General features: G+C 38.6%; 1 pseudogene; it reads left to right on the plus strand.

Annotated features, from left to right (window-relative positions):
- Nucleotides 1–777: 777 nt before the first annotated feature.
- On the plus strand, nucleotides 778–18,836 carry LOC122470025 (annotated as a pseudogene).
- Nucleotides 18,837–19,199: the final 363 nt, after the last annotated feature.

The raw sequence follows: 19,199 nt of genomic DNA on the forward strand, positions 1-19,199 counted from the left end.
ACATTGGGGTGCATGTGCCCCTTTGAAACAGCACCCCTGTATCCCCTGGATAAATGCCTAGGAGTGCAATGGCTAGGTCATAATTTTTTGGGAAACCTCCATACTGTTTTCCAGAGTGGCTGCACCAGTTTGCATTCCCACCAGCAGGGCAAAAAGGTTCTTCTTTCTCCACATCCTCACCAACATCTGTGGTTGCCTGACTTATTAATTTTAGCCATTCTGACTGGCGTGAGGTGGTATCTCATGGTGGTTTTGATTTGTATTTCCCTGATGAGTGATGTTGAGCATCTTTTCATGTTTCTGTTTGCCATCTAGATGTCTTCTTTGGAAAAGTATCTATTCATGTCTCCTGCCCAATCCTTCACTGAGTTATTTGTTTTTTGGGTGTTGAGTTTGATAAGTTCTTCATAGATTTTGGATACTAATAACCCTTTATCTGATACGTCATTTGAAGATATCTTTTTGCATTCCATCCCATTTAAATTTTATAAGTTACTTCATATCATAACACCTTTAAAATTTTTTTAATATTTATTTATTTTTAAATGTTTGAGAGAGAGAGTGCGAGCTGGGGAGAGGCAGAGAGGAGGACAGAGGATTCGAAGAGGGCTCTGTGCAGACAGTGGGGCTCGAAGAGAGCAGGACTCTGTTCTGTGGGGCTCGAACTCACGAACCTTGAGATCATGACCTGAGCCAAAGTTGGATACTTAAACGACTGAGCCACCCACCGGATAGGTTGGATCATGGGTCCCCTTGCGGTGGTAGCAGCTTCAGAGCAGAGTATGAACTGCAGTGGCCAGAGTCATGGCAGGACAGGTGTTTAGAAAATTTCTTCTCCTGTTTGATAGTTTTAGTTGAAAGGAGTGCAGCTGAAACTGTAACCAAAGGAAGCATTATGCTTCCAGAAAATTCTCAAAGAAAACTATTACAAGCGACAGTGGTGGCTGTTGGATTGGGCTCTGAAGGAAGGGGTGGAGAAATTCAACGTGTTAGCATGAAAGAGTTTACATGAAAGTTGAGATAAAGTTCTCCCAGAATATGGAAGCACCAAGTTAGTTCTAGGTGCCAAGGATTATTTGTTATTTAGACATGGTGACATTCTTGGGGCATGTGGGTGGCTCAGTCAGTTAAGCATCCAAATTAGGCTCAGGTCATGATCTCGTGGTTCATGAGTTTGAACGTTGCATCAGGCTCTGTGCTAACAGCTCAGAGCCTAGAGCCTGCTTCAGATTCTGTGTCTCCCACTCTCTCTCTCCCTGCTCATACTCTGTATCACTCTTTCTCTCTCTCAAAAAAAATAATTTTTTTCAAAGAGGTAACTTTTATTTCTCCCCTTAATTTTTTTTTTTTAATTTTCTTCTCAGTCTCAGGTCACATTGTCAATAGATGGTCAAACTCTTTATAAGGGAGGCATTTTTTTTTCCAATGTCATTTTATCCAAATACCTTCTTTAAATATATGGCAATATTGTAACTGAAAATCCCCCCTTCTCATATGAAGTAAGCAATGTCTAATAGAAAACAAACTCACTATAGTTGCTCATATTTTTCTACAGAATGAAAGAAATTGGCAATTACATTAAAAAGCAGGTGAGGGATCACCTGGGTTGGCCAGTTGGTTAAGGGATCAACTCTTGATTTCAGCTCAGGTCAGGATCTCATGGTTGGCAAGTTCCAGCCCCTCATTGGGCTCTATGCTGATGGTGCAGAGCCTGCTTGGGGTGCGCTCTCTCTCTCTCTCTCTCTCTCTCTCTCTCTCTCTCTCTTTCTCTCTCTCTCCCCCTCTCTTTCTGCCCCTTCAGAGCTCTCTCTCTCTCTCAAAATAAATACATAAACTTAAAAAAAAAGTGAGAAAAATACAATTTCAGAAGGTAGAGACTAGTATATTTGTTCCTATTTCTTGGAATGAAGCTATCCCTGACATATCACTGACAGTCAATTTCAGCATGTACTGTCCTGATGTCTACAAGCTGGACCAAAGACAGAAGGAAAAATAAAACTATGCGGTATAACTGTTAACTGCTGGGAGTCAGTAAAAGGAACTTACTGAACATACTGTTTCAGAATGGAAACACAGGGAATGTGCCAAAGGTAGGCAGGTGTGTGTGTGTGTGTGTGTGTGTGTGTGTGTGTGTGTGTTGTTGTGTTTTGTTTTGACAGAGAGAGAGAGAGAGAGAGAGAGAGAGAGAGAGAGAGAGAGATGGAGCAAGAACAGGGGAAGGGCAGAGAGAGAGAGAGGGAGAGAGAGAATCTAAACTACACTCTGAACTGTCAGCATGGAGCCTGATGCAGGGCTGGATTTCACAAACCTGAGATCATGACCTGAGTCCAAATCAAGAGTTGGACACTTAACCAATGGAGCCACCCGGGTGCCCCAAAGTTAGGCAGCTTTGTAAGCAAAGCTTAAGGGACAGCTCATTCACTAGGGTTAAAGATCTGCCCTTTTGAACAGTTGTTTGTTGTAGAACTTGGGAGATTTACAGTAGAATTTTTAACACTGAAGAGCAGAGTTGTCACAGATTTCTGAAATATAGTTTAAAATTCACAGCAAACATTTAAAACTGAGAGGAGTCTCTGAACCACCAAGACACAGTGATTCCTTCTAAATTCAAGTATAGTTCATTCAAGCTTTTTAGGGTACCCACCATGTGACAGGCACTGGGCTTGGTGTTAATAATGCAAGGATGAATGAATTTAGTCCTTGCTCTCACAAAGCCCTTTCCAAAGGAAAGAAATTCAGGTCAGATAAGATCTCAGTATGTTTTGGTAAATCACACAATGGGTATACATGCAGGGAGGGACAGGTCCTGTGGGAGGAACACAAAGGAGAGAATCTACTACATCTAACCAATAGGAGGTCGCGGTCGCTAACCAAGGTCGCTTTAGGGGTGACCCTCCTGTAATATTTTGCTACACAAATTGTTTTAATAAAGGTGTGTTTTTCAAAGCAAAATAAGAAAATCAAACATTGCTATGACAAAACCATTCAGAAGATAACTGGGGGAAGCTGGGGCCCTCATCAGAGTGGGTTAACATAACTGGTGTGTTTGAAGGCTCCTGACGATCATCACCCCTCAGATTCCTGGGCTTCCTGTGGCAGAACCTGAGCCATTCGCTCAAGGTGGGTACATCAGGGTTGGGTCGACACTCCCAGACAGTTTACCAAACCAAAGGTGCCTGACAAAGGCAGGCTATATTAGTTTAGTTTAATTTATTATAGCCTAGCATTTTATTTATGTATTTATTTGAGGACTGTGGTTCATAGGTGGCATGAAAGATCCCAGATGCCTTTGTGAGTGAGGCGATAGTTCAGAATGGGTGGTTGGAAATACTGCCTGGGAGCCCCTGGGAGTGATGGTCTTCTTCCAATCGATCATTTCCCAGCACAAGGTGGCAATGGAAGGGTCTGATAAGACAAGTAAGGAGCTTCTGTGCCTGAATGGAGCCAAGTCTTGGTCACAGTTTGACCAAGGCTTAGATAGGGCAGGCAAACAGAGTACTCACATACTCAGTGCCCTGGTGATAACCACGCACATAGCTAACAGGTTAGGTTGTATGCTTTTTGATCAAATTCACATTCACAGCACATTGAACAAACCATAAATCCCGAAGCACACATTCACAGTGGTTGAGGAAAGCAAGACAAAACACTACAAAGTTAAGTGTGGGGTCTGTATTTCTGGTCCTCTCAGTTGATATAAACATACGCAGAATGATATAAAGTGATAGATTTATACCTGCAAAACAATGGAAAGTCCCGGCCTACAGTCTAACAGGTGGTGTTCTTTTTTTTTTTTTTTTTTTTTTTTTTTTTAGTATTTATTATTGAGAGACACAGAGCATGAGCAGGGGAGGGGCAGAGAGAGAAGGAGACACAGAATCCGTAGCAGGCTCCAGGCTCTGAGCTGTTAGCACAGAGCCCGACGTGAAACTTGAACCCACAGACCACAAGATCATGACCTGAGTCAAAGTCGAATGCCTAACCGACTGAGCCACCCAGGCGCCCCATAACAGGTGGTGTTCTAATCTTTGCTTTGTCTTTATCAGCCACTTAGCTCCACAAAGCTTTCCTCTACCTCATAAGTGGAGATAGTATCACTTAGCACACACCCTCACACAGGGTGAGACTCAATAAATCTTGGCTATTACTGTTTCAGTGAATCGTACAGGGGTGTTTCACTATAGGCTTATGAGGATGAACACACAGGTTAGGCTTCAGAGCTTACAAGTAGATTGGGAAAGTTTATACACATGAGAAATGCAATAAAAAGTTATGGCATGTTTGCATATATTACTATGTTAGAGGTAAATGAGAATATGTGGTATATGTAACCGTAAGAAGAAAAAGACAATGAGGAGATGCAGGAATATAATGGTGGTGGAGAAAAGAAAAATTAAATCTAACATTAAAAAATGCGTAGCATGTTTCACAGATTTCTCAGATATCGCATGGTACCCAAGAGATCATGATTTATCTGACTGTTTTTTGCCCAAATTGGGGTGACCCCAAAATAACACTAAGGCATAGTCAGAATTAAAGAATCTTAGTAGCTTTGTCCTCTAGGGTTTTGATGGTTTTCTGTCTCACATTTAGGTCTTTCAACCATTTTGAGTTTATTTTTGTGTATGCTGTAAGAACGTGGTCTAGTTTCATTCTTCTGCATGTTGCTGTCCAGTTCTCCCAGCACCATTTGCTAAAGAGACTGTCTTTATTTCCATTGGATACTCCCTCCCGCTTTGTCAAAGATTAGTTGGCCATACATGTGTGGGTCCAATTCTGGATTCTCTATTCTAGTCCATTGGTCTATGTGTCTGTTTTTGTGCCAATACCATACTGTCTTGATGATTACAGCTTTGCGGTAGAGGCTAAAGTCTGGGATTGTGATGCCTCCCACTTTGGTTTTCTTCTTCAATATTATTTTGGCTATTCAGGGTCTTTTGTGATTCCCCACAAAATTTAGGACTATTTGTACTAGCTTTGAGAAGAATGCACATGTACCCCAGCATTTATAGCAGCGCTTTCAACAATAGCCAAATTATGGAAAGAGCCTAAATGTCCATCAACTGATGAAGGGATAAAGAAGATGTGGTTTATATATACAATGGAGTACTACTTGGCAATGAGAAAGAATGAAATCATGCCATTTTGCAGCAACATGGATGGAACCGGGAGGTATCATGTTAAATAAATCAGGCAGTGAAGGACAGATATCGTATGTTTTCACTCATATATGGATCTTGAGAAATTTAACAGAAGTCCATGGGGGAAGGGTACGGGGGAAAATAGTTAGAAACAACCACAAGAAACTCGTAAATACAGTGAACAAACTAGGGGTGGATGGGGTGGGGGAGAGGAGAAAGTGGGTGATGGGCATTGAAGAGGTCACTTGTTGGGATGAGCACTGGGTGTTTTATCTAAGCTAATTTGACAATACATTATATTAAAAATAAATAAATAAAAATAAAAGCCAAAAAAAAAAAAAAAAAAGAATCTTAGTAGCAAAAGGGGCCCAAGCATTCCCTAGGGTAAGATCAAGCCTCTCTTGAAGGGTAATTTAATGAAAGCTGCTGGGAGTCCACATATACAAAGGCATCCTAAGGACAGTGATGCTTTCTGCTCCCTACTTCGGTGCAGAGATTGGATAGAGAAAGGAAGAAGCACATTTTGGCAATGAGGGGCTAAGCGAAGGGGATGGATGGTGTGTGACAATGATTCTTGCCTTGAGAATTTTCAGATCCACCTAACTGAGCTCATGATGAAACACCTTCTGTATTTTTATTACATTCAAGTTTATTTTCCTATATCAAGTGTTTTTCACACCTATTTTCTTGAAGTATTTGAATGGTGTTTCATGGGCAACAACTAATGAACATGTAGTTGGTGTTGACATCTGTATAAATGTACCGGTCTTTCAAAATAGAACATTTTTATGATATATATAATGTTCGAAATACGTCCAGACTAGACGTGCCCTAAATATTTGTCACAGTCGCGAAATCAAGGTGTAGCTAACGCGTGTGAAAAATAAAACTCTGTCTTCACTTTGAGAAAATGTATTCATTTTTATATATCTAGTCCTATGATACAATTATTTATGAGATTATTATCCCAATCCATCCACCATTCTGTATGATTTTTGAGCCAAATATTTGATTTAGAGAAATATATGGTATCAAGATCACTTTTGCTAGGATGATTCCTTCTTATCTCTTGTTTCGTCCTGGCCCATCTCCCGGGCCTCTGTAGGGTCTCAAATAATCTCTCATTAAAATGTACTGTCCTGAGAGTATAATTTAGATTGCACCTTTGTTTTCCTCTTAGCAGCATTTACATAAAGAGAGAAATTTCTGTTTATCTCATAGTTTATCATTCTAGACATCATTTACTGTTTTTGTTTGAATTGTAGTTTTCCACAATACAGATCACACTTTATGACAATTCACAGAGTTATGTGAAAACTTTATAAAATATTTCCCTAGATAGAAACTCAGGGACCATAAGTTTCACTCTCTCTATTCACAGATGGAAAAATTGAGGTAGATGGAGGTTAAGGAGTTATCCCTGTAGTTAGTTGGGAAAAGAGTTAGAAACAAGACCCATATATTCTCAATTAATCTATTAACCAGTCCACAGGTAAATCGGATAACTTACCAAACATTTTTCTAGTTTCTCATTTTATTCTCCGTGTGATTTCCAGTATTCCACTTCGTTGTGTTTTCATGGAGCCTTGTTTTCCGAAACCATGTTTGATATCAGATGTTTGGTCCTGACCTAGAGGAGAACAGCCAGGAAAACTAATAAGGATGGAAAAAGAGTAGAGACTATATCCAAAAGGTGAGAAAAGCACAGCTTAGAGAATGCATGAGGAAACTCTCCCACCCCCACCCACACTACTCCACTTGGGGGTTTGATTCTTTTTGCCTTTGCTGTGTTATTGCTCAGTCATCATTTTGCTACATCACTCTCCTTAAAGTAGGACAGAGTTAATTAACACTTGGGGGGGCATTTTTTTCCAATGTATAGGTTTATCTCTTATACTGATAGAACAGAGTAACCGTAAAACACGCTGCGAGCAATGGAATGATGTTTTCATCACATCTTCCTATCATTCTCCTCATTGTAGATTTTGTTTTCCAACTTGTGATGAACGCTTCCCTTATTTTGGAATGTTGCTTGGAAAATGATTCATATCCCAAGGCTATGACCAGAGAGTATAAAGGCAAATTTGTTTCAAAATGCCATTTTTTGTGTGTGATCTAAACCCCTTATGTTTCCAAATCAGCAATTTGGGAACATAGAACCATTCAGGTTGGGTTCACAAGAGTCAGTCCCCTCAAAGGCTGCATTGTGTTCTGCTTTTATGCAACACTTGCCTAGTAATTCTACCTTCTCCAAAGTCATAAGCCATGTTCATGTCGTTAAAAACTTCCGTATCATTCCACTGAATTCTCCTAACAAAAAATAAAATGCAATTTTTTCTTGCCTGTTTAGATTGTAATTTAAGTTAAATGAGAGTTAAAATGTCTTAGAGAATGACACAGCACAAAAGCCAGTCTGAGCACGTTTCTTAAATCCAAAACATGTGAAATCTGGACCACTTGTTAAATAGGATCCCAATTTCTCAAGAAGGTTATTATACATTTACCATTCAACAGTGGCAGAAATCAACTTCATCTTATTGTGAAATATGAAATAAAAGAGGATAGTTATGAATCATTTTTCTAAAGTAGATAGTTCTCTAATTTTACCTATGAAGACTAATAACTTAATGACTGTGTTCATAATAATCTCCAGCCAGTAAAAGCATAATGTCTTTGATCTAAAGGCTCAGATTTAAATCTTTAGGAAGATTGTGTTCTTTGAACTTGAAAGAAGAAGCCAAGGTTAAGTTGGTTTTTCTAAAAAACAATACTGGTAAATATATTTTTTAGTGACAAGTGGAGTAGGAGAGCAAGGAAGAGATACATGCATTTAAGAAGAAAAACCATAGGAATGGAAGTAGCACTGACTATAAACTCTTCAATTATTCTTAACAGATGCTAAACTGAGAGCAGAATTTAGCACTTTGACTAAATTATTTAGCCAAGGAAAGATAAACACATTTATTTCTTTGTTATTTGTGTTTTGCACACACTCCTGGGGAGTGTGGTTTCTACTGGAACTGGGGACAGGCATTGGGTTGTTGGTTAGGAAGCTGGTGCTTCCCAATGGGATGCCAAGTGCCATGCCACATTCTTGCTGAATCTATCTGTTCAGCATAAATCACAAAAATATTAAAAGTAATACAAAGTGCACTGCCTTTTCAGTCTGATATGTTTGGATCTCAATTCACCTTTGCATATGCTATGCAGCTGATATTTAAGAATCATATTTACCCTGAGGTCTTATCATTAATATAAGGGTATTACATTCGACATTAAAAGGTTGTTGCAGATAGAAAATAATGTATGCAATATTTGCCAGCACTGTATCAAAAAACATCTACTTTACTTTTGTGGAAATGATTCTATAGGGTATGCCTACTAACTGCTACATTGATTCAAGATTTTATTTTTTATAGATGTATGTTTCACCTATTTATAATAGATTTGAGGCTCTATTGATCTGATACATTCTGCATAACAGTTAATTATTTCCAAAGTGATCTAATTCACTTCTAGAGAACTATGTAGCTACCGAGAAACTCAGTTCTCTCTTTTACTGATTGGCTCACCCATGCACACTTTTATTTAGTTTTTAAAAAAATCATTCTTCTTATGGATTAAGAGATTAATATGAAATTTGACAAGCCAATGACTAGCTATGACTGTGTATGGATGACATCTAAATCAGACACTGCTACTGAACATATGTTGAAAATTCTCACAAATTAAAGCTTTTATGGGGTCTTCCATTTTTACATTTATTGCTTGTGTGTTTTTTTAAAAGACACAGTTTCTTGTCTGGATACAATCTGGGGTGCAATAAATGTTTTGGTAGTTTAAGCATACTAAATCCACTTAGCCTTTTCAACATCTAAATGTCTGTGTTTCCCGGTTTTATATTGATTTAGAAGCCTCTAATAATGTTTCTGAAATCTGAGAAAACAAAACAATAAACCATTTCATTTTTTTATTCTCTGTAAATGTCATTACTCATAAATGTCAAGATAAACTTGCTTTGAGTGTTATGCAATTTACCATGTCACGTATCATTGACATCACAAAATAATAGCATGAGTCACATTTGAAGATACGTAAGCAACCCTTTTTTATATGTGGAACTCAGGGCAAATAAAGCTATTTACTTTTTTTGGCAAGACAGTATGTTATGAATAGTGATATAAAACATCTTTAACAAAAGTACACCTTGGATTTAAAATGTCACACCCTTTCACTTCTAGCTCCTCTACTGAATACAGACATCGGGAAATCACATTCATTGTTGGACACCACATATTCCTTGTGACTTAAATATGTTTGCATGATCTGAACAGGAATAACATAATAAAAAATATACCTGAAACAAACGAAGAGAGATATGCTATTCTGTGTGTAATGGACAAAACTGTGCTTTTCCCAAGTCCATAAGCTGAAATCCTAACCCTCAAAGCCACCGTGTTTGGAGACAGGGTCTTTAAAGGGGGAATTAATGTTAAATGAGGTAGAGCCCTCAACCATAGGACCGGTGTCATTATAGGAAAAGGAGAGATACCAGGGAAGTTTGCAACAGAGGAAAGATCATGTGAACACACAGCAAGGTGGCCATCAATAAACCAAAGACAGTGGTCCTGGGCAAACAACCCGCCGACACATTGATATGGATTTCCAGCTTCCAAAAGCATGAGAAAATAAATTTCTGTTGTTTAAACCAACCAGTCTGTGATATTTTGTCTTGGCAGCCCCAGCAAAGTAATACACTATTTAACGTTCCTCAATATTTAAGTATTTCAGCTGGGATTAACCCCTTTAATTTTTAAAGACACTTACTTAATTGCATGATAACCACTGATTTATAACTAAAACAAAAGCCAGAATTTTGCTTGAAGATAAGTTCATAGCAGCTTAATTAATGTCATTTGGATTAGCAACATACACTGAATGCCAAATATGTTTCCGACATTGTGAATGGATTCTAGAAACACCAAGATTAATTAAACACCATCCCTGTCATTAAGGCACATATGGTGCAAGGAAGGATAATGACAAACATTCCATTAATTCTGTCCGGTGGTGCAGCCAGCCATCGGGGCTGGGAACCACAGCTAGAATCTCAACTCTATTCGTAGGTGATGTTGACGAACGTCTGATGAATTGGTGGGCAGGCTCTATGAGCCGCTTCTTCCCAGAAGGCCAAATCCTAACAGAACCTCGTCCTAACAACAAAAGGACACGTGTGTGTTCCCAGAACAAAGTCGTTCTTGTCAGCAGCATCAGGACACCTCCCGAGGCCTACTTCATGCTCTTAATACCTATTTGTTGCAGAAGTAAGACATATGATAGTCTAGCACGTTGCCTTCTGCTCTGTCTTGCGGAGTGAGCCTGTATGACTAGGGAACAGAGCTGACTCTCAGACTAGAATTTGTTTTGGAATAGGTCATAAAAATAATCTGCATTTCCACCCTACCAACGAACAATTTATTCCTTGTTAATATGGCTTCCAGCTAGTTCCCACACCTTCTGGATACAACAGCCAATACTGAAAACAGTGTGCAATCCCAGATAATTTCTACTACCTGAAGTCAGGTCTATTGTTGATTATCTTATTCACTCTTTGTTTCCTAGCAATTGTGTGTGTGTGTGTGTGGGGGGGGTGCTCAGGGGGTAGGAGGTATAGGGTGAATGTATGAAACTTTCTTTACATTTTCAGAATCATTGCCTTAGGGACATTTTGAATAGCAATTTTCCGGCTCTGTGAATGTACAACTGTCCTTAAAAAAGAAATTAATTAGGGGCACCTGGGTGGCTCAATCGGTTGAGCGTCCGACTTCGTCTCAGGTCATGATCTCACGGTTTGTGAGTTAGAGCCCCACATCGGGCTCTGCACTGACATCTCGGCGCCTGGAGTCTGCTTAAGATTCTGTGTCTCCCCCTCTCTCTCTGCCCCTCCCCTGCTCATGCTCTCTCTCTGTCTCAAAGATAAATAAAAACATTAAAAAAAATTAAGAAATTAATTAGAGTTAAGAAAGTCAAAATCACTATGTTCTATATATCACCCCACCACTGGAATGCTGGCACCACATTTCCCTTCCTTGGTCACACGCTGGCTGTTAGACAGGAGACCCACATAGAGAGCACAGTCAGAAACAAAGATGTGTATGTATCCAAGCAACAAATGGCAGCCTGAGGAAACCAGGGGTGCAACTGCTGGTCTCTTGAGTTCCCGATCTTTCTGCTGTTGTAAAGATCCTTCATTTAAGTCATAATCTGTCCTTTGTTTTTGTTTACAAAACCCTATAAAGAAAAAGAAAAGTAGCCTTCGTTTGGCTTTGATGATATAAGTCACATACTACCTTTGAGAAATATGTCCTTTGGTCCTCACAGGAATTAGGAGAGGTTACCCATGTCTTTCAAAAGAGCACTTATTTTAAGGCTACAAAGGAATAATAACATCACCAAGGATTGGTAGGATGAATGAGTCAGAAGCGGTAACTCTCACTTCCCACATTTGGTTGTGGGCTGTTTGTCATCACTCCTATCGGGGATATAACTACAACAACAGTTTTGGAGTGAAGAATAACTCAGCTGAGTGTTGCATTTCAAACGCCTGGGAAAGCAAATTCGAGAACTTTAGACTGTCGGTGGATATACAGAATGAAGGACAGGGAGGTGGACTGTAGTTAGAGAATCAACAGTCTCTGCATAGAGGTAGTAATTGCACTTCTATATGCACTATAGGATGGAATACATCTCTAACCAAGTAATAGTATATGTAGAAAGAGAAAAGAAATAGCTTACAAGAGAATCCTAGGTTGGAGTAAAACACACACACGCACACCACACAAATATAAAACAACAACAACAACCCCAACTACAGCAACAAAGGCCATGGGGTTGGGATAGACAACCAAGTGGTAGAAAGGAATTTTAAAAAAGGCTCATAAGAGAGAATGATGTTAAGCCAATCTTGGGAAACAAGGATTTCAAAGAGGAAATGATCCACCAATTCACCTGTTGCAGAATATAATGTCAGCTAATTAAGTGGAAAAGGCTGTTGGATATAGGAATGAAAATATAACTGTGCAGTAGCCGAACGATGCAAAATGAAGTTAGAAAGGTTTAGGTTTAAAGCCTGGTTTAACAGTTTATAGCTCTATGACCATGCACAAGTTATTTCTTTTAAAGCTGAATTTCTCTGCCTATAAAATGGGGATAATACTCTTCTTTTTAAAGTTAAAAAAGTAATGTAAAAAACTTGGAAAGTATCAGCTTCTGGCTATCCCTTACACTGTTTTCAAACATCACACACACACACACACACACACACACACACACACACACACACACACAGATACATAAGACTTGATTAGAAAGTGGAGGGAATCTATTAGTTGCTCCATTTCAACCTTGAACTTTCCCCATCAGTAATGAGGTGGAGCATGGATCCAGGATTGCTTGAATCCTACTACCCATTTTCATTTTCCTTTCTTATAGAATGAATTGGAACACAAAAGCTTTCAATTTAGGGCAAGGTGAGCCAACTACTTTTGAAATTTTAAATCTAATATTGATTGGCATCTAGAAAAGAATTTCCTTCCTCCATCTCTCCTTCCTTTCTCCCTTCTTCCCTCCCCCCTTCCTCCCTGCCTCCCCTCCTCCCTCCCTTCCTTCCTTCCTCTCTTCCTTCCTTCCTCTGTTTCTCTCTTTCCTCCCTCTTTTTTGACAATTTAGTGACTTTTCTGCTAAGGCAAAAGTGACTTAGAGTGACATATGAAACATCCAAGATGGCTAAAGAAACTAATTTTTACTTTTCAGTTGTCTCCTTCTCCATCCCTTGTTCTTTTTCTGTTTTACTCTTTTTCCCCCCTCAATCTTTCTCCACTACAGTTTCTTCTTCTCCCCATCTTCTTATCCACTGTCTTCCTCCTCTCCCCATTTTCCCTTTAGAAACTCAAGAAATATACTGGAACATTCTTTTAGGAACTCACAAAATCTACCAAAGAGTGTTTTCAAACTCTTCTTTTAATTACAGGATGACTGGTAGTGTGTTACTTTTATCAGTAATGCCAAGATAGGAGCAGGGACACTTGGAGTCATGGTATGATCAAAATGAACTTATAAGAGCCCCGGGGTGAGTCAGAGGCTTATAGAATCTCTCTTGTTCATATTACAAAATGAAGGATGGGATATCTGCAAAAGAATGTCTTAAACTCACACCTCCATACTTTGTTCTTCAAGTCCACTGCAAATAAAATCTTTTGTGAAATTCTTTCCATTGAGTCTGTTGCTGTATTCTTTAGTTATTCTTTTAGTCTTTCAAACAAGAATAAACCATGTTTGATCAAAGATAGCTTCTTTGGGCAATTTCTTTTTGTTTGAACTTTAATATTTATCTTTGGGACTTTATACTCTTAAGAGTCTAGCTTCAGAACTTAGAAAAAGTAATGCTAGCAACACTGTTTAACCAAATATAAATTCAGTATCTCAACATTCTGTGCAACTTATAGAATGAGAGCGATGGAATATTACCTTTCCCTGTGCAATTACATCACTCCTAAACTAGTCTTATTTTTGGACACACAGCTTAATTAAACAAAAAATAAAAAAAAATTGTGTGTGAAGTCTATTTCAAACTACTGATATTTCAAAAGAAATTTAGAAACAGCATGATTTGAATTTTAAAATGAAATTTTGTGGACTAACTCTAAAAGTTTTCAAAGAAATAGCTTTTATAAAGATTTAGGAGAGATTCTTAAAAAAAAATGAAATCCTGCATGGATGGCCAGCCCCAAGTTGAGACATGAAATCAATGATATGTAGCTCTGACTAAAGAGGAGAGAAGATGCATGATAGTTTCTATTCCACCATCCCTCCACCAGGAACTCCATCATGGGGACCTCCTCCATTTTCTCCCTGAGACTTTGTCAAATTGTGAACGTGTGTTGGAAAAAGCAAGGTAACAGAGATACTCCTGAACATATTGTGAATTATTTTTCAAACGTCACCATTTTCATTCCAGATCGCCATTTAGAGTTTTTAGTTGTTCATGAAAATATGAAATATCTTTCAACGTTTATTTATTTTTGGGACAGAGAGAGACAGAGCATGAACGGGGGAGGGGCAGAGAGAGAGGGAGACACAGAATCGGAAACAGGCTCCAGGCTCTGAGCCATCAGCCCAGAGCCTGACGTGGGGCTTGAACTCCCGGACCACGAGATCGTGACCTGGCTGAAGTCGGACGCTTAACCGACTGCGCCACCCAGGCGCCCCAAAATATGAAATATCTTAATAACTTCTCTTTCATATATATTTTCTCACAGCCTCCTTTTTTGTGTATGTCTTGCTCCAGTTGGGTTTCTCATTAATGTAAGTGCCTGAATAATGATGATTTTCTTATTTTCACTTGTGAATGTTTATATTGTTTTGTATCACACAATCTAATGTTCTTTGTCTACCAAAATTCATTCCTTCTTTTTCTCTTTTCTTTCTTTCTTTCTTTCTTTCTTTCTTTCTTTCTTTCTTTTTCTTTTTCTTTCTTGCTTGCTTTCTTTCTCTTTGTTTTCTTTTCTTTTCTTTTCTTTATTCCTTCTTTTCTTTTCCCCCCTTTTTCTTTTCTTTCTTTCTTCTTCTTAAAAGGCACAATTAGCTTTTAGTTACCAAAACATGTTACATAACTTAAATGTAAGTACCGCATTTGGTTTTCCTCTGATTTCTGAGTTAGAGTTTTTAGTATAGCTTATGTAACTTCTTACAAACAAATAAACACAAAACAGCAATAAGAGAAAACAAACTGGCTTATGACTTTACCTTTAAATGAAGGCACATTCAAGGAAATGGTGGCCAGACTTCCCAAAATTATTTGAAACAAAATTTTATCTAAGTCTACGAGAAAATGGGAAGCAGAGATTTAATTCCTTGTATGTATTAAAAACGAAAAAAAAAAACTTCTAAAAGTCCTTCCTCCATTCTGTTGCCATGTCAAGACAGAGAATAGCGTGAGGCAAGTGAGGCAAGACCATAGGTGCAAAATTTAAGCAGGCATTAAAAATTCCCAATGACAGGGGCTCCTGGGTGGCACAGTCGGTTAAGTGTCTGACTTCAGCGAGGTCACAATCTCGCGGTCCGGGAGTTCGAGCCCCGCGTCGGGCTCTGGGCTGATGGCTCAGAGCCTGGAGCCTGTTTCCGATTCTGTGTCTCCCTTTCTCTCTGCCCCTCCCCCGTTCATGCTCTGTCTCTCTCTGTCCCAAAAATAAATAAAACGTTGAAAAAAAAATTAAAAATTCCCAATGACAAACACCAATTGGTCCTTTCAATGCACCATTGAAAAGTCAAAGTTAATGCAAAACATCCACGATGAACAAAGGCTTGAAATTTTACTTAAGGACAGCATTCAACCTTATACTTGCACAACTCATAGGCCTTAGACCTTATAGGCCCTTAGACCTGGCCCTGGTGTTTGCAGGCAATTCCTTCCTCACACGTACTGGTGACACTTGCTTTCAATATTTAACTCTTGATGCACACAAAGCTACCAATCTCTCTCTCTCTCTCTCTCTCTCTCTCTCTCTCTCTCACACACACACACACACACACACACACACACACACACCACTTCTCCCTCCATTTTACTAAAGTAGTTCTCTCATTTACTCTCCTTTCTTTAACAGAAACTAGCTCTTAGGATAATACCATATTCTCTTGGGTTTCTCTATTCTTCTGTATCCCCTTATTAACTCTATTATGCACAATAAAGGTGGGCTCAATGATTGACCCAATGAGAAAGACTCTTTTACCCTTAGAAGGATGGTGTTTAGGCTTAATGAAGGGAGAGATGTTACATAGCGTGATATGTTGATAATGGCAAATAACCTTATATCCACACAGACATGGCCAGTTTGTCAGTACTTTCGCATAAGGTACTCGTACGTTCCTTTCCCATCACTAGCATAAGGAGTATATTCTTACCATCCCTTGTTGAATATGAGAAAATAGGCACAGAGAGGTGATTTATCTGTTCAAGTCTACTGCAAGTTTCTGTGCTTAGTAGATAAGTTGGATAACCCAATTCTTTCCTGTTTTTGTTTAAAATTCTATATTTGAAGACAATTTAGAATTTGAACTCCCAACTGTAGAATTATTATTCATGCGAATGCTTCCAGTGTGTTGTGAGAAATGTGTTAACGGGATAAGCTAGGTGTATATCCTACCATATAATAGCAACTATTCTGACTCTGCCAAATAAAACAGAAGTATACAATAGGCTTGTGTCTGCGTTTCCAACCAGTTTTGACAACAATGATGATACGTGCTGTAAAAAAAAAAAAAAAAAAAAAAAAAAAAAAGCACCATCCAAAAATAGTTTCCTTGCCTTTTGGGTTGATTTGTCTGTCAAAATGATGAACCAATTGTGCAAGGAGAATCAACACTTAGGGGGGTATCTTTTTTTTTTTTTTTTACCTGTCACAGCAGTCTGTCCTGCCAGAGTGTAGCTGATAAAAATGCCTGAAGTCTTCCCTTATCAGCCAACTATAGTCCTGATTTTAAAGAAGAAAAATTCAGTGCAAACCAAGATTCTCAGGAAGTAATATCATGATAAACATTCTCAAAATAATGGAAGCGATAGCTTTTGAATCTCAATCTGCTATACCACAAACTCTTATCATTGATGATTATTAATTATTCATTTATTCACATATCATTCCATATTTCATACCAACCTCCATACCAAAGTACTTATGTAAGAATTCAAGCTACAGCCATTAAGGGAAAGGGTCATACCCCTCTGGAATGCTCAAAAAAATGTATCAAATTATTTTCTAAAATAGCCCAAAGCAGCTGAAGTAGTTTCAGATTGCTTCAGGCATTCTTAAATTCCTAAGTGACAAGTGTTATGAAATTTAGCTGTAATCATCTTTCTTATTCAAGAAAAAGTTAATAATTGCAAAAAATAGACACTCGCTTCTCATATTTGCACATTTTAAAATGGAGAACAAAGTGTACAATGCCCTCCAGATAATATTTATCTTTCACCAAAAATGTTAAATAGTGCTGACTAGAGAAAACTAACGAAATAGATTTCTTCAGACAGTTCTGAGTCTAGAAGGCATCACCTTCTTTAACAACAGCACCTGGGAAAAGAGCTGCAAAAGTAGTTATATTGGGGTGAAAATTAATCATTCTTTTGTGCAGATTTCCAGGGAAAAAAATGGTCCATGTTAATTCACTAAGAATCAAGAAAAGATAGTTTAATATTGTTTATTGAACCAGAGTCACTTCATAAAACTAGGACTCATACTAACATATAGTAAATTCCACTGTAGATAAATATTGTTTAATATATTTTGGCATATTTTTCACATTCCCTGAAAGCCAAGGAACTGAGTGTGGTATATTAGTAGACCATATTAATAGTAAAACTTGGCAACATAGTAGTGAATGTCAGTAAAAAGAATTTTCTACTTCATACTCAGGCTGAATAGGATGTTAAGGATCTCCTCTCTCTTCCAATCCAAGAATATTTCTGAGAGACAATCATCCACGTTTACCACAAACTAATAGCACACAAAAAGCTCACTAACTGGTAATTCCTTGGCTTTTAAGGTACTTGTCTTTTTTTCTTTTTCTTCACTATTTTGAGTTAAAATCCACCATTTTATTAAGTTCTTCCCATTGTGCTTACGTGTCTTACGGAACGCTCCTGAATAATTTTAGTATTTCTTCCATGTAGTAGGTCATCAAAATCAGGAAGCTGCTGCCTGTTCTCTTCTATGGTTTCTAGCTCCTCTATTCACATATCTCCAATTTCTTCAACTGTTGCATTTATAACATCCAAATTAGACACCTAAACTCCATCTCAACCCCCAAATTTCTTTCTTAGATGTTTTCAAGCTTGTGAAACACAGGCACCATCATAGGAATTCAGATATACTGACATAAAAATAGAATTGATTTCAAAACTAATACAGAGAACTGAGCTTCTGACGGTCAAGACCTCTGACCAGAGCCTTTTCTGTCTTGGTCAATGGCAGGTGTACTTTTCCTGTTGCTGTTCTTTTTCTCCTTATCTCAAACTCACTCTCTTTCCCTTTCTGTCTCTGTGTCTCTCCCCAGATTTAATATGGTGAGAATTTCTTTCTATCTTTCAAATGTATTCAGGTTTTGGCCACCTCTCACCTTCCCCATTACTATGACGTGGCCCATGACGACACTATTGCTTACTGGAAATAGCTTCTCACATAGGCTGCCTGGCTCCCCCCTAGTTGCCTATCATAGCACAGTACCCTTCTCCAGCATCGTGGATCCTGTTCAACCACACGTAGGCTTACGGCACTGCTGTGCGATAAACCCTTCAGGTTTGCCCTGCTCTCAGAGAGGATGTGCTTTCTCTCCCCTCCAATGTAACTTCCCATATTCTGCAGCCGGGCCTTCCACCTCTCACTCTGATCTAGCCCCACCAGTCTCCTTGCTATGTTGCAAAAGGACAGGCGCACTGTCATCCGAAAGCAGGATTTCTCAAACGTCACCACTACTGACCGGATATTTTGGCTGGAAAATTCTTTGTTATAAGGGACTGTTCTGTATACCACTGGCCTCTATTCGCTAGATACCAGAAGAAAGCCCTGCCCCCAGTTGCGCAACCCAAACTTACATCCAGACACTGCCGAACAGCCCAAGGGGGTCAGAGTAGCTTCTAGTTGAAAGTCACTACCTTAGGGCCTTGGTGTTTTGTATTTCTTCTTCCTAGGAGAGTATTTAACATTATATGTATTCTTTCTCCTGAACTTTACCTAAATATCCAGGGTTTTTTTTTTTTCTAACTTTCTTGGCCACAATAATTAAAATTTAACACAAACTCCTATTTTACATGTTTCTAGATGTCTGTTTTTTTTTTAAATTTACCCAGAGCTAATATATTTTTTAAAGACACTTTTTGAGCAATTTTAGGTCCTCTGAAGGGAAGGTACAGAGATTCCACATATACTCTCTGCCCTCACAGAGCCACAGCCTCTCTCACTATCAACATCCCACACCAGAGTGGTACTTCTGTTACACTTTGTGATT

This window comes from Prionailurus bengalensis, chromosome D3 (assembly GCF_016509475.1).
Source record: "Prionailurus bengalensis isolate Pbe53 chromosome D3, Fcat_Pben_1.1_paternal_pri, whole genome shotgun sequence".
Lineage (NCBI taxonomy): Eukaryota > Metazoa > Chordata > Mammalia > Carnivora > Felidae > Prionailurus > Prionailurus bengalensis.